At 40.3% G+C, this 21,347-nt stretch overlaps 1 protein-coding gene and 1 non-coding gene across 4 annotated transcripts in view; one reads left to right on the plus strand and one right to left on the minus strand.

The window, feature by feature from the left end:
- Positions 1-15,296, minus strand: part of LOC104939320 (uncharacterized) — a 20,393-nt gene extending 5,097 nt beyond the window's left edge. The window contains exons 1-3 of one of the 2 annotated variants that reach the window (XR_003462079.1): positions 15,183-15,296; positions 14,766-14,839; positions 12,612-12,881 (exon numbers count right to left, since the gene is read on the minus strand). This is a non-coding gene — a transcript (uncharacterized LOC104939320). Of the gene's footprint in view, positions 1-12,611; positions 12,882-14,765; positions 14,999-15,182 lie in introns of those variants that run through there. The other variant, XR_003462078.1, reaches the window with a different exon arrangement.
- pam (peptidylglycine alpha-amidating monooxygenase) overlaps positions 15,056-21,347 on the plus strand; it is a 127,490-nt gene continuing 121,198 nt past the window's right edge. For both annotated transcript variants that reach the window (XM_027276804.1, XM_027276805.1), the window contains exon 1: positions 15,056-15,143. The gene's annotated coding sequence lies outside the window, so the exon portion shown is untranslated. The remainder of the gene's footprint in view (positions 15,144-21,347) is intronic.

The raw sequence follows: 21,347 nt of genomic DNA on the forward strand, positions 1-21,347 counted from the left end.
GCCACATAGATATATATATATTATATAGATAGTATAGAATAAGTATAATATATATATATAATATATATATTATATATATATATATATAACATACATTACATACATATATAGCATATATATAGCATATTATATATATAGAGAGAGAGAGAGAGAGAGAGTGGATGCTATATATAGGAGGAGAGAGATTGGATATATATAGCTATATATATTAAGATATAATCATATCTTATATAATATATTATATATATATATATATAGCTATAATATATAATCATATAATCTATATATATATATATATATATATAGATATAATAGAGAGAGAGAGAGAGGAGAGAGCGAAGAGAGAGAGAGAGAGAGAGAGAGCGAGAGAGAGAGAAGAGGCGTATAGAGAGATGAGAGAGAGGCGGAGGAGAGAGAGGAGAGAGAGAATTTTCGCGTAAGGGAGATGGTGTGCATCTTCAACCAATACCGGTGCCTGCTGGCATAACCCCTCGGTGGGGTCCCCCGGGCAAGTAACTCCTATGGCAGCATAACTAAGGGATGACCTGAGCCAGCCTAACTATAGGCTTTACAAAAGGAAAGTCTTAATCTATTCTTAAAGTGTGTGACGGTGTCTGCCTCCCTGAACCCAGAGTGTTTGGTGTCCACAGAAGAGGAGCCTGATAGCTGAAAGCTCTGGCTCCCAATCTACTTTTGAAACTATAGGAACCACAAGGAACGAGCGTCCCGGAGAGCGCAGTGTTTCTAGAGGGGTAATAAGGTATTATGAGCTCTTTTAGATAAGAGGGTGCCGACCATGAAGAGCTTTGTAAGTAAGGAGAGAATTTTAAATCTATTCTAGATTTAATAGGTAGCCAATGCAAGGAAGCCAAATGGGAGAGATGTGATCTCTGATTTGGTTCCGTCAGAACACACGTGCAGCAGCATTCTGAATTAACTGCAAAGTTCTAAGAGACTTATTGGAGCGCCCTGATAACAAAGAGTTACAATAGTCGTCCAGCCTTTGAAGTAACAAATGCCGTGGACTAGTTTTTCTGCATGCCTCCGCCGAGAGGAGCAATGCGTCTGATTTTAGGCGATGTTACGTAAGTGGAAGAATGCAGCCTCGAAATTGTTTTTGTGGAACGTTAAAGGACAAATCCTGATAACAAAAAAACTCCAAGATCTTTAGCAGTGGAGCTGGAGGGGCCAGGGTGAACCATCTAAAGAACTAAAGTCCTAGAAAGAGAGTTTTCTGAGGTGTTTGGGTCCAATTAACAAGAACTTCAGTTTTTGTCTGAATTTAACATCAAAAAATTGTAGGTCATCCAACTTTTTATATCCTAAGGGCATGCTTGGAGTTAGAGTTAATTGATTGGTTGCATCAGGCTGATCGATAAATAAATGGGTGTCGTCAGCATAACAATGAAAATTGATAGAATGATCCTAATGATGTTCCCTAAAGGAAGCATATATAAACGGAATAGAAGTGTCGCAAGTACAGAACCTTGGTGGGACTCCATGACCCAGAACTTTGGTTCTGCAATGGAGGATTCCATCATTGAGCGTGAACAAACTGAGATCAGATCTAAAAAGTACGATTAAACCAGCTTAGGGTCGGTACCTTTGATGCCAATATATATATATATAATATCTATATATACCATAAATATATCCATATATATAATATATATAGTATATATATATATATTATGTGTGTGTGTATATCTATATATATATATAATCTATAATATATGTGTAGTTGTATATATATTATATCTATATCATATATATAAGATATATCAAACACACACACACCACTACTAAAAAAATAAAAATCTCCTTCTCACCCCCAGCCGAGGCGGGGTGGTATCCTCCGTGTCATCCTCAAGGCCGGTCCTCTACCAGAGGCCTGGGCCCATGTACAAAGCTGCTTACGCTTAAGCACAAAAAGTGGCGTTTACGTCCTTTCCGCCCACGCCAAGTTCAAATGGATCAAACGTGAAACATCGTATAGAAATGTGGGCGGGGCTGATGCTACGTTAGCATCCTCTGCGTTATTTTGCGTGTGTGTGTGTGTGTGTGTGTGTGTGTGTGTGTTGTTGATAGGTTAAATGAATCTGAGCCGTGATGAGCACAGCTAATTGGATTTAAAGGTCTAACGTCTAATCTCTAAACGGTAAATATTAAAAAGATAAAATGATTTCAAAACATTTACCTGTTTGCTGTCGCGAGACGTCTTTCAGCCGTCTGTGGACACTGTGTCGCTTGTTAACAAATCATTGACGACACTTCCGGTTTTTCATCTCTATAAACGTACAGCGGCGCGCGCACGCACACGCACCACACACACCAACCAATATATAGGCGTTAGATTATATATTGTATTTACATTTTTGGATTCACCATATTCCAACAACTGTGGAATAAAATATTTTTAGTTCAGTAATATGATGTTTTATTTCGTAAATCTAACAGGAAGTATTTTTTCTCGTTCCGGTGGGCTGTTGCTACTAAGCACTACTTGCACGTTGTCTCCATTAGTGTTCTGCTGATTCTAACACCATGTGAACATTGATGCCCGCAGGTACGTTAATAACTGACTTTCAATAATGTTGACGTAGTTTGTGAAGTAATCACTTACTCTGGTTGCTCCGCACTGTGCCTGCGTGTCTTTCACAACAGTTGTCTTTCTGTCTTGTCTTGTCTTTTGCAGAGTTGACGTCAAACTCATCTTTTACATATCGGAAGTCGATTGTTCCGAATTCCGATCTAATAAGGCTCGTGCATTTGCATGCATCTGTGTATGACACGTCTGCTTTCAAACCACAGCACCGACTGTGCCCGTGTAGAAGGGTGTGCTCCGTAGTACTGTGGACCTGCTTTGGATTCGCGGATAGGCCTGCTTGGCTTGATTGATCATGAATTCCTCAAACACCATCCTGATGTAATGATCTGGATAGAGAGGGGGGGGTCATGCCAACAGTAAAATATCCTGAAACATAAACTATTCATGTGTGTTGCAGGTTGCTTTCAGCCAAGGGAGTGGGCTCACTCAAATTCTCTCCAGAACACAGCCATGAATAAGATGGTACCAAAACATCCTCTGAGAGCAACTTCTCCTAACCATGCAAGAACAATTTTGTGACAAACAAGGCCTTTTCAGCATGAGGAGCACCTTGCCTTGCCATAAGGCAGAAGTGGTACCTCAGTGGCATTCTAATATAATGGAAAAGTTAATTTATTTTATAAATTCAATTCAAAAAGTGAATTATATATATTATATAGATTGATTACACACAGAGTGAAATATTTCTTTGTCACTGCCATCCTCCACAGTAGTGGAAGTGGAAGAAAAAGTGTGGGTAGAAAAAATGCACAAGCATGGCGGCACGGCGCTTGAGAGGATTGTTTTAGCAAACAACCTTGGGCTACAACATTTCATTCCTCGTGTCAAGCCACTCCTGAACCAGAGAAACACCAGAAGCATCTTACCTAGGCTAGGAGAAAATGACTGGACTGTTGCTCAGTGGTTCAAAGTCCTTTTAGATAAGGGCAACTGTGGCTCAAGGCAGAGCGGGTCGTCCACTAATCAGAAGATCGGTGGTTTAATCCACTCCAGTCTGTATGTGGAAGTGTTCTTGGGCAAGATACTGAAACCCAGAATTGCTCCTGAAGGCGTCTGAATGGCTTAGCTCCTTGCATGGCAGTCAATGCCATCAGTGTATATGAATGTGGGTGAATGGGAATGAATCAAAACATTTAAATTAACATACTACCTCTGATTCTTTTTTATTGGGCCATTTCACTCCACCCTCTCTTCCTGATTACTTTTTGCTCCACTTACGACATGTTCCTCCATACACACTGGTTAACCCTGTTGTACTTGCTACTACAAAATCTGGAAACAGTTAACGCAACAATTTGGCTGATATTCCATTTGTGTAATTTCACTTCACGTATTTCCTAGAACTACCTGAGAAGACAATATAATGTCTTCACAACATCACAAACCGCACAGGATCAAGACATGAGAACAAGTTTGGGCTGAGGCTCGATGAGGACTGGTGGAGAGAGTCACTGCTCAGGAGCAAGCAGTGCCGCATCCCCACTTCCACGGCACGCCCGTTGGGAATGGTTTCATTAAATAAGGCCAGTATTTAAGGCTTTACTTAGCAATATTATTTTTGCAAGTATAAGAAAATGTCTAAAACTGTGAAACATCAACATGAGGCTCAGAAGTCATTTACTCTCCTTTATGGATGAATACTTTAAGTCACTGAGACTCTGGTCATCATGTCACTGAACTGGTGAGTGAGTGTCTCAAGTGGTGAAACAGGCGTGGACCTTTGGGGCAGCAGAACAGCCTGGTGTTAAGTGCACTTTAATGTTTTAATCTGTAACAATTACTAATATAACTAATTCATCTTCTCCCACCTCCATAGATGCAGAGGACCAGTGGTCGGACCTTATCCCATAGTGTTCCAGTGGTGGTGTTGTGCCTTGCTGCTTTGTTCCTCAGTAGTGTCTTGATCTACCTTTATCTGGATTCTGTGTATTATACCGATCACCCACCGGATTTCTCCCATGTAGGCCTGTATGCCACAACACTTAAAATGGACAACTATGAAGAACTGCACCCCCTGGCTCCAGTGTTCACAAATACATGCTGAAGTTCGAAGCTGAGGCTGATTGGCCAGGGAGCTGTTAAGAAGGTAGTGGTTCTTTTTACACTGTATGTTGGCTGTTTATTGTGTTGACCCTCAATTATAGGAAGTGGATTAAATAAAAGAAACAGAAAGCTTCACATACACCACGCATACATATACTCTTATATATTTTATTAATCTGTATTAAATTGTGTCGTTCAAAAAGACAGAACACACACTCCACTTCAGTTTTTCAAAGATATTTATTAATATATGCCTATATATATGATATATGCAGCTTTAATATTCACCAAAAGTTGGGATATTTGACTTTTGGGTGAATGAAATTTATGAAAAAAAAGTTATTTGTTGAAAAAAACAACAGTGGTGTGTGTAGACCAAACAACACATTAATTAGGACATCTCACGCTGTTCACCAAGTCGACTTTTGCAACCTGCTGATGACACACTGTGACCACTCTAAGCTCAGTGGCAACTGCTCCCTCAGAGTACATCCTGTTTGAAACCTCACACTGACCATCTACTTGTGAGGATTGTTAGGTGTTAGGTCTTGTCTCATGATGTCAGATGTGAACAGCATGATGAAGAGGACTGAATACTCTGCAACCGAAATTATTTATTATTTCTCCTTGCCACTATGCACCATTGCACCAAAAAAGAAAAGTCCAGAATGAGTGCAGTCATAGGAACATGGAAGATACTGCGCAGAACCCTCAAACTCCCAGGGCCCTCATGTACGAATACTTGCGTGGATTTCCTACTAAAACTTGCCGTACGCCAGAACCCGGAAACTCGGACGCAGGGCCGGTCCTAGCTATTTTCGATACCGCTCATTAAGTTAGCGGAGCGGCGCCCCGATAGCGGGGTGTTGACAAGGCAGAGGGGGGCGTCGGACAGACCGATGGGGGCGCACGCATCCCGGGGCGCACGGCGCATCTAGGGGCGCACGGGCGGCCGTTAGGGCGCACGAGAAAAATGTTCGCCCAGGGCGCAAATGTGCCAGGACCGGCGCTGGTCGTACGCACAAAAATATTCAGATGTATCAAGTGTGGTTCGCATGGATCCAAGCACGTTTCTTTTGTACATGCCATCAACGGGAATTGAGCGCACGACAACTCCTCCTGTCCACCCCCATTTACATTGCAAATCTATTTAAATAGGCCCTGGATGGACCTGAGATTCACCTCTTTGTCCGATCAGATAACGCGATTAACAAAGGAAAGAAAATGAATTTCACAGAGGTCTGCAGCTCGAGATTCTAGTGAATGAAGTGGAGATTCTGTTTTGGTTCCCTGTCAACAGGGATAAATATGACCAAAAAAGACGTGAGTGGGAGCGTGTGTGTGAGGCTGTAAATGCCGTGGGATCCGAGCAGGCACCACACAGGTGTGGACAGGTGTGGACAGGTGTGGCGCTGTGGCTGACATTTTACGCCCGCTTTTACTGACAAGAATACTGAACACAGGAGAACAATCAGGGGCTTGTTAGAAAGCTCTGCAGCTCTAATTTCACCAGCAAAAATAAGAAAACAAAAACATGATATTTGAATGCCACATGCCCAAATATGCACTGGCACATGGCACGGCGTCTGGGTGAGTAAGAGTTTATTTGTTTAATGTTTCGTATGTAATCCAGCGCTTACATACGGGACAATTAAACGAATAGAAGCCAGCCATCGCGCACCGTGCCGCCTCCAGCCTGTTTCCCAACCATCTGTTAGTCATAATGAATGAGTCGTGCGTTGAACCAGGCCACCTTGCCACGATGTTGTTAGCTGCATTCGCGCATCACATATGATTGAACATTGATGGAATAAATGTTTCCTACTTAGATAAACAGCTTCCCGCTGGAATTCCCCTGTTGCCAGGAACCCCAGCGTAGTCAGCACAACCCCGAGCTACTCGCCGGCCCCCGTTGCGCTCTCGGGCCGGCCGCAAGCTCTGCGCACAACTCCAGTAACACTGGCCTTGGTAACCGAAATCGGCTTAGGAGCCAATTATTCATGGTTTGCAAGTAAATCGTGGCGTTCCTTAAATCGCTCACGTTTGCAAGGTCCTCTTAACAACGCTAACGCTGCTTTGTTAATACCATTGTCTTAATCACATTACGCATGCTTTTTATATTCACCCACATAATTGCAAACACGTGTGGGTGTGTTTAATTGTTCATAAGTGTGTCTCTGATGTGCACATCACTCGAATGACTACTTGTTTTCACATTTAAAGTTTCCCAGCGTCACCTCTAAGTGTCGCCAAAGGAACAATAGCTGTAGAAACGTGCGTACGACAGCTATGAATTGGCGTGGGGCACGCACATTCTACGATTGTTTCACGTTTGATACTTTTGACGTGAGCGTGGCGAAAGGGGGGAACGCGCCACTTTTTTGTGCGTAAGCAAGCTTTGTTTACATGAGGCCCCAGGCCTCTGGTAGAGGACCCGAGCTTGGGATGACACGGTATACCACCCCGCCGGGTGTGAGAAGGGGATTTTTATTTTTTAGTATTGGTGTGTGTGTGTATATTAAATATCTATTATATTTAAATATTATATCTATATATATATATATATATATATATACCACACACACCATATACGCATATATAATATATATATATATATTATATCTTATATATATATATATATATTATTATTTATATATTTATATTGGCATCAAAGGAACGCCCTAGCTGTGTTTAAATCGTACTTTTAGATCGATCTCAGTTTGTTTCACGTCAATGATGAATCCTCCATGCAGACCAAAGTTTGTCATGGAGTCCCACAAAGGTTTCTACTTGGACCCACTTCTATTCAGTTATATATGCTTCCTTTAGGGAACATCATTAGGATCATTCTATCAATTTTCATTGTTGCTGACGACACCCAATTTATTTATCGATCAAGCCTGATGCACCAATCAATTAACTAAACTCCAAGCATGCCTTAGGATTAAAAAGTTGGATGACCTACAATTTTTTGATGTTAATTCAGACAAAACTGAGTTCTTGTAATTGGACCCAAACACCTCAGAAAACTCTCTTCTCGAGACTTAGACTTTAGATGGATCACCCTGGCCTCCCGCTCCACTGTAAAGAATCTTGGAGTTGTTTTTGATCAGGATTTGTCCCTTTAACGTCCACATAAAACAATTTCGAGGGACTGCATTTCTTCCACTTACGTAACCTCGCTAAAATCAGACGCATTGTCTCTCAGGCGGATGCAGAAAACATAGTCCACGCATTGTTACTTCAAGGCTGGGACTATTGTAACTCTTTGTTATCAGGCTGCTCCAATAAGTCTCTTAGAACTTTGCAGTTAATTCAGAATGCTGCTGCACGTTGTTCTGACAGAACCAAGATCAGAGATCACATCTCTCCCATTTTGGCTTCCTTGCATTGGCTACCTATTAAATCTAGAATAGAATTTAAAATTCTTTCCTTACTTACAAAGCTCTTCATGGTCAGGCACCATCTATCTAAAAGAGCTCATATACCTTATTACCCCTCTAGAACACTGCGCTCTCCGGACGCTGGGTTCCTTGTGGTTCCTATAGTTTCAAAGTGATTGGGAGCCAGAGCTTTCAGCTATCATGGCTCCTCTTCTGTGGAACAAACTACCTTTCTGGGTTCGGGAGGCAGACACGGTCCACACCTAAGAATAGACTTAAGACTTCCTTTTGTTGATAAAGCCTATAGTTGGGCTGGCTCAGGTCATCCCTTAGTTATGCTGCCATAGGATTACACTGCCGGGGGGACCCCACAGGGGTATGCCAGCCAGGCACGAGGTGGTGAAGATGCACACACTCCCTTACCGAAAATCCTTCTCTCTCTCCGCTCCGCCTCTCCTATTCCTCTATATCTTTCTCTCTCTCTCTCTCTCTCTCTCTCTCTCCCTCTCTCTCTCTCTCTCTCTCTCTCTCTCTCTCTCTATTCTTAATTATATATATATCTATATATATATATATATATATTATTATTATATCTATATATATATATATATATCTATATATATATATATCATATATAGACTATATCTATATATACTATATTATCTATCTATGTATCTATATATATATATATCTCTATCTATATATATTATATATCTATATATTATACTTATCATATATCTATATAATAATATATACTATGTATGTCAATATATATGGTTACTTATATATATAACTATTGTGTAGTGTCTTGTATATATAGTGGGTTATATGATATGAGCTTATATATATCTATATGTCTGATATAATAATATATTATGTGTATATCTAGTGATGCTGATATCGTGTGTATGTAGTATATATATAGTCTAATATATAGTATATTATATATAGTTATGTATTCTTATTATATATTATATGTGTGTATGTGTGTATAATTACTATGTGTGGTTAGAGGTCTATGGATGTATGGGGGATATATAATATGGTGTGTGTATATCTAGATATATCGATCATAACTATATATATATATATAGTATAGATATATATAGAGGGATGATTGGGCCACATAGATATATATATAGAGGATTATATTAATACGATAGATATAGATATAACAGAAGAGTATATATATATATCATATATATTATATATATATATATATAACATATACATATATAAGCTATATATAGATATTATATATATAGAAGGAGATGGATCTATATATAGTAATATAGATTATATATATATATATATAAGATATATACTATATATAATACATATATATATATATATATATATAATATATAATATATATATATATATATATAATATGATATAGATATAGAAGAGAGAGAGAAGAGAGAGAGAGAGAGAGAGAGAGAAGAGAGAGAGAGAGAGAGAGAGAAGATATAGAGAGATGAGATAGAGGAGAGAGAGAGAGAGAGAGTTTTGCGTAAGGGAGATGTGTGCATCTTCAACCAATACCGGTGCCTGCTGGCAAACCCCTCGGTGGGGTCCCCGCAGAGTAATCCTATGGCAGCATAACTAAGGGATGACCTGAGCCAGCCTAACTATAGGCTTTATCAAAAGGAAGTCTTAAGTCTATTCTTAAAGTGGTGACGTGTCTGCCTCCCTGAACCCAGAGTCGTTTGTGTCCACAGAAGAGGAGCCTGATAGCTGAAGCTCTGGCTCCCAATCTACTTTTGAAACATAGGAACCACAAGGAACGAGCGTCCCGGAGAGCGCAGTGTTCTAGAGGGGGTAATAAGGTATTATGAGCTCTTTTAGATAAGAGGTGCCGACCATGAAGAGCTTTGTAAGTAAGGAGAGAATTTTAAATCTATTCTAGATTTAATAGGAGCCAATGCAAGGAAGCCAAATGGGAGAGATGTGATCTCTGATTTGGTTCCGTCAGAACACACGTGCAGGCAGCAGCTTCTGAATTAACTGCAAAGTTCTAAGAGACTTATTGGAGCAGCCCTGATAACAAAGAGTTACAATAGTCCCAGCCTTTGAAGTAACAAATGCGTGGACTAGTTTTTCTGCATGCCTCGCCGAGAGAGCAATGCGTCTGATTTTAGGCGATGTTACGTAAGTGGAAGAATGCAGTCCTCGAAATTTGTTTTATGTGGACGTTAAAGGACAAATCCTGATAACAAAAACAACTCCAAGATCTTTTACAGTGGAGCTGGAGGGCCAGGGTGATCCATCTAAAGTAACTAAGTCTCTAGAAAGAGAGTTTTCTGAGGTGTTTGGGTCCAATTAACAAGAACTTCAGTTTTGTCTGAATTTAACATCAAAAAATTGTAGGTCATCCAACTTTTTATATCCTAAGGGCATGCTTGGAGTTGAGTTAATGTATTGGTTGCATCCAGGCTGATCGATAAATATAACTGGGTGTCGTCAGCCATAACAATGAAATTGATAGAATGATCCTAATGATGTTCCCTAAAGGAAGCATATATAAACGGAATAGAAGGGTAGGGCAAGTACAGAACCTTGGTGGGACTATACAGAAAACTTTGGTCTGCAGTGGAGGATTCATCATTGACGTGAACAAACTGAGATCGATCTAAAAAGTACGATTAAACAGCTTAGGGGGTCGGTTCCTTTGATGCCAATATATAATATATATATATATAGAATATATATATATATATATATAGATATATATATATATTATATAGTATATATTATATATGCGTATATGTGTGTGTGTTATATATATATAATATATATATATATATACACACACAACACATACTAAAAATAAAAATCTCCTTCTCACACCCTCGGGGCGGGGTGGTTATCCGTGTCATCCTCAAGGCCGGTCCTCTACCAGAGGCCTGCGGGCCTCATGTTACAAAGCTTGCTTACGCACACAAAAAGTGGCGTACGTCCTTTCCCACGCTCCCAAGTTCAAATGTATCAAACGTGAAACAATCGTATGAAATGTGGGCGGGGCGTGCCAGTGTGCCAGTGCATATTTGGGCATGTGGCATTCAAATATCATGTTTTTGGTTTTCTTTATTTTCTGCTGGTGAAATTAGAGCTGCAGAGCTTTCTAACAAGCCCCTGATTGTCTCCCTGTGTTCAGTATTCTTGTCAGTAAAAGCGGGCGTAAAATGTCAGCCACAGCGCCACACCTGTCCACACCTGTCCACACCTGTGTGTGCGCTGCTCGGATCCCACGGCATTTACAGCCTCACACACACGCTCCCACTCACGTCTTTTTTTGGTCATATTTATCCCTGTTGACAGGGAACCAAACAGAATCTCCACTTCATTCACTAGAATCTCGAGCTCAGACTCTGTGAAATTCATTTTCTTTCCTTTGTTAATCGCGTTATCTGATCGGACAAAGAGGTGAATCTCAGGTCCAGGGCCTATTTAAATAGATTTGCATATGTAAATGGGGCGTGGACAGGGAGGAGTTGCTCGTGCGCTCAATTCCACGTTGATTGGCATGTACAAAAGAAACGTGCTTGGATCCATGCGAACGCACACTTTGATACATCTGAATATTTTTGTGCGTACGACCAGCGCCGGTCCTGGCCACATTTGCGCCCTGGGCGAACATTTTCTCGTGCGCCCTAACGGCCGCCCGTGCGCCCCTAGATGCGCCGTGCGCCCCGGGATGCGTGCGCCCCCATCGGTCTGTCCGACGCCCCCCTCTGCCTTGTCAACACCCCGCTATCGGGGCGCCCGCTCCGCTAACTTAATGAGCGGTATCGAAAATAGCTAGGACCGGCCCTGCGTCCGACAGTTTCCGGGTTCTGGCGTACGGCAAGTTTTAGTAGGAAATCCACGCAAGTATTCGTACATGAGGCCCCTGGGAGTTTGAGGGTTCTGCGCAGTATCTTCCATGTTCCTAGGACTGCACTATTCTGGACTTTTCTTTTTTTTGGTGCAATGGTGCATAGTGCAAGGATGAAATAATAAATATATTTCGTGTGCAGAGTATGACAGTCCTCTTCATCATGCTGTTCACATTCTGACATCATGAGACCAAGACCTAACACCTAACAATCCATCAACAGTAGATGGTCAGTGTGAGGTTTCAAACAGGATGTACTCTGAGGGCAGTTGCCACTGAGCTTAGAGTGTCACAGTGTGTCATCAGCAGGTTGCAATAAGTCGACTTGTGAACAGCGTGAGATGTCTATTAAATGTTTTGTTGTGGTATACACACACCACTGTTGTTTTTTTCAACAAATTAACTTTTTTTTCCATAAATTTCACCCAAAAGTCAAATATCCCAAACTTTTTGTGAATATTAAAGCTGCATATATGCATATATATATGCATATATATAATAAATATCTTTGAAAAACTGAAGTTGGAGTGTGTGTTCTGTCTTTTGAAACGACACAATATTAATACAGATTAATAAAATATATAAGAGTATATGTAATGCGTGTGTGTATGTGAAGCTTTCTGTTTCTTTTATTTAATCCACTTCCTATAATTAGGGTCACACAATAAACAGCCAACATACAGTGTAAAAGAACATCTACCTTCTTAACAGCTCCCTGGCCAATCAGCTTCAGCTTTCGAACTTCAGCATGTATTTGTGAACACTGGAGCCAGGGGGTGCAGTTCTTCATAGTTGTCATTTTAAAGTGTTGTGGCATACAGCCTACATGGGAGAAATCCGGTGGGTGATCGGTATAATACACAGAATCCAGATAAAGGTAGATCAAGACACTACTGAGGAACAAAGCAGCAAGGCACAACACCACCACTGGAACACTATGGGATAAGGTCCGACACATGGTCCTCTGCATCTATGGAGGTGGGAGAAGATGATATTAGTTATATTAGTAATTGTTACAGATTAAAACATTAAAGTGCAACTTAACACCAGGCTGTTCTGCTGCCCCCAAAGGTCCACGCCTGTTTCACCACTGAGCACACTCACTCACCAGTTCAGTGACATGATGACCAGAGTCATCAGTGACTTAAAGTATTCATCCATAAAGGAGAGTAAATGACTTCTGAGCCTCATGTTGAATGTTTCACAGTTTTAGACATTTTATTATACATTGCAAAAATAATATTTCTAAGTAAAGCCTTATAAATACTGCCTTATTTAATGAAACCATTCCCAACGGGCGTGCCGTGGAAGGGAGGATGGCGGTCACTGCTTGCTCCTGAGCAGTGACTCTCTCCACCAGTCCTCATCGAGCCTCAGCCCAAACTTGTTCTCATGTCTTGATCCTGTGCGGTTTTGTGATGTTGATGAAGACATTATATTGTCTTCTCAGGTAGTTCTAGGAAATACGTGAAGTGAATTATTACAAAATTGGAAATATCAGCCAAAATGTTGCCTTAACTGTTTCCAGATTTTTAGTGAGCAAAGTACAACAGGGTTACCAGTGTGATGAGAGGAACATGTCGTAAGTGGAGCAAAAAGTAATGCAGGAAGAGAGGGTGGAGTGAATGGCCCAATAAAAAGAATCAGAGGTAGTATGTTAATTTTAAATGTTTTGATTCAATTCCCATTCACCCACATTCATACACTGATGGCATTGACTGCCATGCAAGGAGCTAAGCATTCATACAGCCTTCAGGAGCAATTCTGGGTTCAGTATCTTGCCCAAGAACACTTCCACATACAGACTGGAGGGGATTAAACCACCGATCTTCTGATTAGTGGACGACCCGCTCTGCCTCTGAGCCACAGTTGCCCTCATCTGAAAAGAGGACTTTGAACCACTGAGCAACAGTCCAGTCATTTTTCTCCTTAGCCTAGGTAAGATGCTTCTGGTGTTGTCTCTGGTTCAGGAGTGGCTTGACACGAGGAATGAAAATGTTGTAGCCCAAGGTTGTTGCTTTACAATCCTCTCAAGGCTGCCGTTCCTGCTTGTGCATTTTTTCTACCACACTTTTTCCTTCCACTTCCACTACTTGTGGAGGATGGCAGTGACAAAGAAATATTTCACTCTGTGTGTAATCAATCTATATAATATATATATATTTCACTTTTTGAATTGAATTATTAAAATAAATTAACTTTTCCATTATATTAGATATGCCACTGAGGTACCACTTCTGCCTTATGGCAAGGCAAGGTGCTCCATCATGCTGGAAAAGGCATTGTTTGTCACAAAATTGTTCTTGCATGGTTAGGAGAAGTTGCTCTCAGAGGATGTTTTGGTACCATTCTTTATTCATGGCTGTGTTCTGAAGCAGAATTTGAGTGAGCCCACTCCCTTGGCTGAGAAGCAACCTTACACATGAATAGTTTAGTTTCAGGATATTTTACTGTTGGCATGACCCCCCCTCTCTATCTCAGATCATTACATCATGATGGTGTTTGAGGAATTCTATGATCAATCAAGCCAAGCAGGCCTATCCGCGAATCCAAAGCAGGTCCACAGTACTACGGAGCACACCTTCTACACGGGCACAGTTCGGTGCTGTGGTTTGAAAGCAGACGTGTCATACTAACAGATGCATGCAAATGCACGAGCCGTTATTAGATCGGAATTCGGAACAATCGACTTCCGATATGTAAAAGATGAGTTTGACGTTCAACTTGCAAAAGACAAGACAAGACAGAAAGACAACTGTTGTGAAAGACACGCAGGCACAGTGCGGAGCAACACAGAGTAAGTGATTACTTCACAAACTACGTCAACATTATTGAAAGTCAGTTATTAACGTACCTGCGGCATCATATGTTCACATGGTGTTATGAATCAGCAGGAACACTAACTGGAGACAACGTGCAATGTAGTGGCTTTAGTAGCAACAGCCACCGGAACGAGAAAAAAATACTTCCTGTTAGATTTACAGAATAAAAACATCATATTTACTGAACTAAAAATATTTTTATTCCACAGTTGTTGGAATATGTGAATCCAAAAATTGTAAATACAATATATAAATCTAACGCCTATATATTGGTTGGTGTGTGTGTGTGCGTGTGCGTGCGCGCGCCGCTGTACGTTTATAGAGATGAAAAACCGGAAGTGTCGTCAATGATTGTTAACAACGACACAGGTTCCACAGACGGCTGAAAGACGTCTCGCGACAGCAAACAGGTAAATGTTTTGAAATCATTTTATCTTTTTAATATTTACCGTTTAGCGATTAGACGTTAGACCTTTAAATCCAATTCAGCTGTGCTCATCACGGCTCAGATTCATTTAACCTATCAACACACACACACACACACACACACACACACACACACGCAAACTAACGCAGAGGATAGCTAACGTTAGCTCATATACATACATGTCAGTTACTCTCCTTAATTAGTCAAAGAGCTCACTACGTTAGGGCGAACTCTGCTTCCCTCGTCTCTCTGCTTCCCTTTTTAAAGCGTCATGACGTGTTTACACAGCGCTGCTTAAAGATGGCCATTTTCTCTTGCTCAATTGAGGCGTGACATATGTTTACTGTTTGCGTGATGAAAATAAGATTTCTAATTCATTAAATTCAACATGATAAAATGAATACAGTAAAGCTTATTACTGTTTAGATTAGACCTTTATTACAAACTATTCAGATGGTTGTATGAACTTATCTTTGCTTTTTATTGGCACTGTTCAGCTGTTGCTTCACAAAAGAAACTAACGGCCTGTGTGTCATGATGCTGGAATACTAATTCATGATTTAAGTGTCTGTAGAAGTGCACAAAGGTTCAAATGTTCAGTGTTAAAGCATATTGTGTTTTCTGGTGGAATACGTGCTGTAGTACATGAGTGGGCTGAGCCTTGTTTCCATAGTTTCCTTCTCCTTAGCAGGCAGTGATGTCAACAGCACTGCCCATTCACACCCCTCCTCTTCTTATTTCCATCTGTGAACACAATGAGTCATCAAGCAAACTGAACGTCTCAATTATTTCTCCTTTTTGCATTGAAGTGAAAGCCTACTTGGCAATAAACACGATTCTGGTTCTGATTCTGAGCATCCTCTGGTTGACACACATATGATCAAGACTGAAGTTAACTGTGGGGAGTACAGTTAGGAAATGATAGAATAAATACAATTGGATGACATGGGTTTGTCAAAAGTGATGTTGCCGTACTATTTATACTATGGTTGCTGTTACTTTGTAAGATTTTTGTGTTTAAAATGATACTTTTACTTAAAGTACTTAGTACTTTAATTTATTAGCTTTTTAATCTGCAGACTTTGACACAAACAGACATTCCCTTGTGGTTGTTTTATTCATACGTAGTTAATCAATTATTCATTTTATTTAGTTAAGTTAATCAATTTATTTTAAAGTAAAGTTAATGTGGTACAATGCATATTTGTATCACAACATGTGGATTTTACTGTAGGCATGGAAGCAGCACCAGAGACATTTACCTTTCTTATTTTGATATGTTTCAAGTTTGTTAGAATTACTTAAGAAATGAGAATATGAGGAAAGAGAAGAGTGCAAACAGAAATGGTCATCATCATTATTATTATAATAAGACATGGCTACTGAGGACATGGGAGCAGTGTTAAGTATTCTGGAAACTCTTGTGCTTGTCCATACTGTAAATCATTGTTTATGTTGATTGGAACATCATGAAAATGATGATGGTGGGGCCTGTACCAAATAGTCATGTTCTTTGACGTCTGGAAAATATGATTTGAGGTCAGGGCAGCTTTGTAGCACCACAGTGCTTCGTTTAGAATTGTATGTTTTTATCAAAGCAACACTGTGTGTAAATTAGTATTTTTGCTATTAAGTGCCCTAGAGTTGTCACAATACCAAAATAAGTAACCACGATACTATACCAGACAAAGTATCACGGTTCCGGGTATTATCGCAACACTGTGACCTTTTTTTTATTATTATTTATATGAACTGCAATGTATTTGTACAAGTTATAAATACAATTTTATTGGTACGATAAATATTGTGCATTCCTAATTGATTTAAAATCTGTTAGTTTATGATAAGCCACTAGCCCCACTGATAAGCAGTAACAGATAATGGATGGGATGGATAGTTTATGGTATAAAAGTTGCATGATGTTGCTTTAATTTTTGTTTGCTTTGATTTTTTTTTTTTTTAAAGAATCTAGGGTCGCTATTTAGTTTGTCTGTTCTTGGCTACTGTAGAAACAGTGTTTCAACATGACAACAAAGATAAAAATATTCTGATTATCAGGTGATTATACATGCATGGAAACATAGTTATGAATATTATATTCCATGTCAGAATATTTTTATCTCTGTTATTTAAAAATTCTCCTTTTATATCTACAGTGGGAGCAGGTCCTCTTTCATGGAGGCAGCCATGTTGAAACACTGTTTCTACAGTAGCCAAAAACAGATGAACTAAATAGTGACCCTAGACTTATTGTATGTGTTGTTTTTCCTTTACACTAGAAGGTGATGGTGATGTGAGGAGATTGAAACAGTCTTAGCTACAACTACAGCTTATTTGAGTTACCTCGGTGCAGATGTAACATTACTTGCCTTTTTTAGTTGATGTTTTTAAATGTTACAGGTAGTTGACAGTCATAGTAATGTCATGCTATTGTTGAGTTACATAGAGCTAACTTGAATGCCATAGTAGTAGAAAAATTTCTGAAGAAATTTTAAGTGTGCCTGACTCTGGCCCCGTCGCCCCCATACATTATTACTGACACTGCTCAGAAAATTCAGTACTAGAAAAGAAATTTTGAGACTGACGAGTGGGCTGTTGCCGGGGGTCTGTATTCAAAAAGCACACCTCAAATAGTCATTTTTAAGATGTTTATTTAGACACAGGAGCAGCTAGCGTTTACGCGCTAGCAATTAGCATTAGCATGGTAACATTAGCATGTTAACATTAACATGTTAGCATTAGTATGTTATCCTTATTATGTTAACGTTGATGCGCTAGCAATTACCATTAGCATGTTATCATTAGCATATTAACATTAGCATGTTAGCGCTGATGCGCTAGCAGTTACCATTAGCATGTTAACATTAGCATGTTAGCAGTGATGCGCTAGCAGTTACCATTAGCATGTTAACATTACCATGTTAACACTGATGCGCTAGCAGTTAGCATTAACATGTTAACATTAGTATATTAACGCTGATGCGCTGACACGCTAGCAATTAACATTAGCATGTTAAAATTACCATGTTAACATTAGCATGTTAGCGCTGATGCGCTAGCAATTACATTAGCATTTTAGCATTAACAATTAACATGTTAGTGCTGATGCGCTTGCAGTTAACATTAGTATGTTAACGCTGACGCGCTTGCAATTAACATTAGCATGTTAGCATTAGCATGTTAGCATTAGCATGTTACCGTTGATGCGTTTGCAATTACCATTAGCATATTAACATTACCATGTTAGCATCAGCATGTTAGAGCTGATGCGCTAGCAATTAACATGAGCATGTTTGCATAAGCGTGTTAGTGATGATGCGCTAGCAATTATCGTTAGCTAATGTTAGCAATTAACATGTATTTAATTCCTAGTGGCTAATGTTAATTAGTACTCATTTTAGCATTGGTTGCTAATGTTAGCAAATAGCATGTCTTTACAGCAGAGCAGCTAGTGTTAACGTGCTAGCTGCTCTGCTGTCACTGTCTGCCATTTTAGACAGACAAGTTCAAATTAAAAAAGTGCCAAGAATTACTAAAATGGCTGCCGCTTGGCTTCTGCCTGCTGGCCCCTCCCCCCTCTCCTCCTTCAAGCAGGCTGAGGTTGCCAAGCAACCAGGACCTAATCAGCAGCAGTTAATCTGCACCTGTTAAAATTAACATGAGCATGTTAACATAAGCATGTTATTGCTGATGCACTGACGCGTTACCAATTAACATTAGCATGTTGACATTAGCATGTTAGTAATTAACATGTATTTAAATCCTAGTGGCTAATGTTAATTAGCACTAATTTTAGCATTGGTCGCTAATGTTTGCAAATAGCATGTCTTTACAGCTTGCGCTAACGTTCTGCTGTCTCCGTCTGCCATTTTACACAGACAGGTTCAAATTAGGTGCCAAGAACTACAAAAATGGCCGCTGCTCGGCTTCTGTCTGCTGGCCCCTCCCCCCTCTCCTCCTTCAAGCAGGCTGAGGTTGCCAAGCAACCAGGACCAACTGTAATCAGGAGAGCAGTTACTGCATCCTGTTAGGATGTCACTTAGAGACTGAGAGAAAATGCTGAGACCTCCTCTCGAACAGGAAGGACTTCTGGCCAAACCGTATTTCCAATCATTGAGCCGACTTAACCACAAGCAGGATGAGCCCTTCCTGATCGTTTTACATATTCATTTTGTGTCGATAAATGAAGAAATGTGCCCTTAGGAGCAAGAGAGAGAAACGTTACTTCTGCCTTCCTCCAGAAAATTTCTCGCTTTTTTAACATGGGAGTATATGAGGCTGTGGGGGGGGGGAGTAGTCAATCAGTTAGCACGTAGGGAGCCAAAACTATAACAGAGACAGCTTCAACACTGTTATCACTGCGACCGCCTCGAATTTTCTTACGTTTGAGGGGATAATCATGTCTGTAGCTGTGCATTTGTGCCCACAGTCGCAGTTTACAAATTTATTTTTCGACGACTTTCTCTCTCCCCCTTCCACTCTAGCGATGACATCACTCACTCTAGCTCTGGAAAGTTCTCGCAATACACACACATTAATTTTTTGGCGTAGTTTTTGGTGATTTTTGGGCAAAACTGTTTGCCGAAACTCTTAGAAAAGTCATAGCAATCGATTCCCGGCCGGTCATTTTGATACCCGTTTTGTGTATGTGAGACACAAACTCTGGGAGGAGATGCGAGACAAAAAAAGGGCGGAAGAATAAGTTTAACTAGAAAAATTTCTAAAGAAATTTTGAGTGTGCCTGACTCTGGCCCCGTCGCCCCCATGCATAATTACTGACACTGCTCAGAAAATTCAGTATTAATACAACAAGCTGTGTCATCATTGCCTTTTTATTGGGCTCTTATTTTGAACGGTCTCTTATTTTGAAAAACTTGTCGTGTGTGTGTGTGTGTGTGTGTGTGTGTGCGTGTGCATGTGTGCTTGTTCTGTCTGTGTGTGAGTGTGTGTGTGTGTGTGTGCTTGTTCTGTTTGTCTGCCTGTGTGTGGTGTGTCTGTCTCTCCATCTATGTGTTTGCGTTTGTGAGAGACACGGATAAAATGGCCGACATTAAAAATGTAGTCTTGATAGTCTGATATCATACAGAGACTTCAAAAAAGTTAGTCAAAGGCATGCTTGAGGTTGCCAAGCAACCAGGGTGAGCTGCAGGTCAGAGTAATTAGTCACAGGTGCTGCATGCTCTGTCTGTCCCACTGAGATGCACAGTATATGTTTGAATGATCCCCCTCGAAGGTGGCCAAAAAAAACCTATAAGGTATGCATCAAACCAAAATCTGAAATGACCAGAGGAATGCTCGTCTTGTGTATAATGTCTGTGCCAAGTTTCAGGCGAAAATTGTATAAACTTTGGCCGAAGGAGTCAGAGAAAGCACACGTGGTGCCTCCTCCTTCCAGAAAATTCTCTCCATGGGAGTGAATGAGGCTGTGGAGGGGGGTACTCGATCATTTAGCCTGTATGGAGCCAAAACTATAAAAGAGACAGCTTCAACAGTGTTATCACTGCGATCACCTCGAATTCTCCTACATTTGAGGGGATAATCATGTCTGTAGCTGGGCATTTGAGGCCACGGTAGTCAAATCCGTTTTATTTTTTGACTGATCGTTCTCTCCCCTCTCCACTCTAGCGATGACATCACTCACTCTAGCTCTGGAAAGTTCTCGCAATACACACCCATTCATTTTTGGCTTCGTTTTCTGGATTTTTGGCAAAACAGTTTGCCGAAACTCTTAGAAAAGACATAGCCATCGATTCCCGGCCGAGCCGGTCGTTTTGATACCCGTTTTGTGTATGTGCGACAAAAACTCTGGGAGGAGAAGCGAACCGAAAAAAACACGGAAGAAACGGAAGACGAATAATAAGAACTAGAAAAATTTCTAAAGAAATTTTGAGTGTGCTGACTTGCCCCGTCGACACTGCTAGCAAATTTAGTACTGAAAAAGAAATTTTGAGAGTGACGAGTGGGCTGTTGCTGGGGGTCTGTATTCAAAAAGCACACCTCAAACAGTCATTTTTAACATGTTTATTTAGACCAGGAGCAGCTAGCGTTTACGTGCTAGCAATTAACATTAGCATTTTAGCATTAGATGTGTAACAATGATGGAGTAGCAGTTAGCATTAGCATGTTAGATTAGCAGTGTAATATTAGATGTTACCAATGATGGGACTAGCACGTACATTTACCTCTT

The sequence above is a fragment of the Larimichthys crocea genome, unplaced genomic scaffold (genome assembly GCF_000972845.2).
Source record: "Larimichthys crocea isolate SSNF unplaced genomic scaffold, L_crocea_2.0 scaffold604, whole genome shotgun sequence".
Classification (NCBI taxonomy): Eukaryota; Metazoa; Chordata; class Actinopteri; family Sciaenidae; genus Larimichthys; species Larimichthys crocea.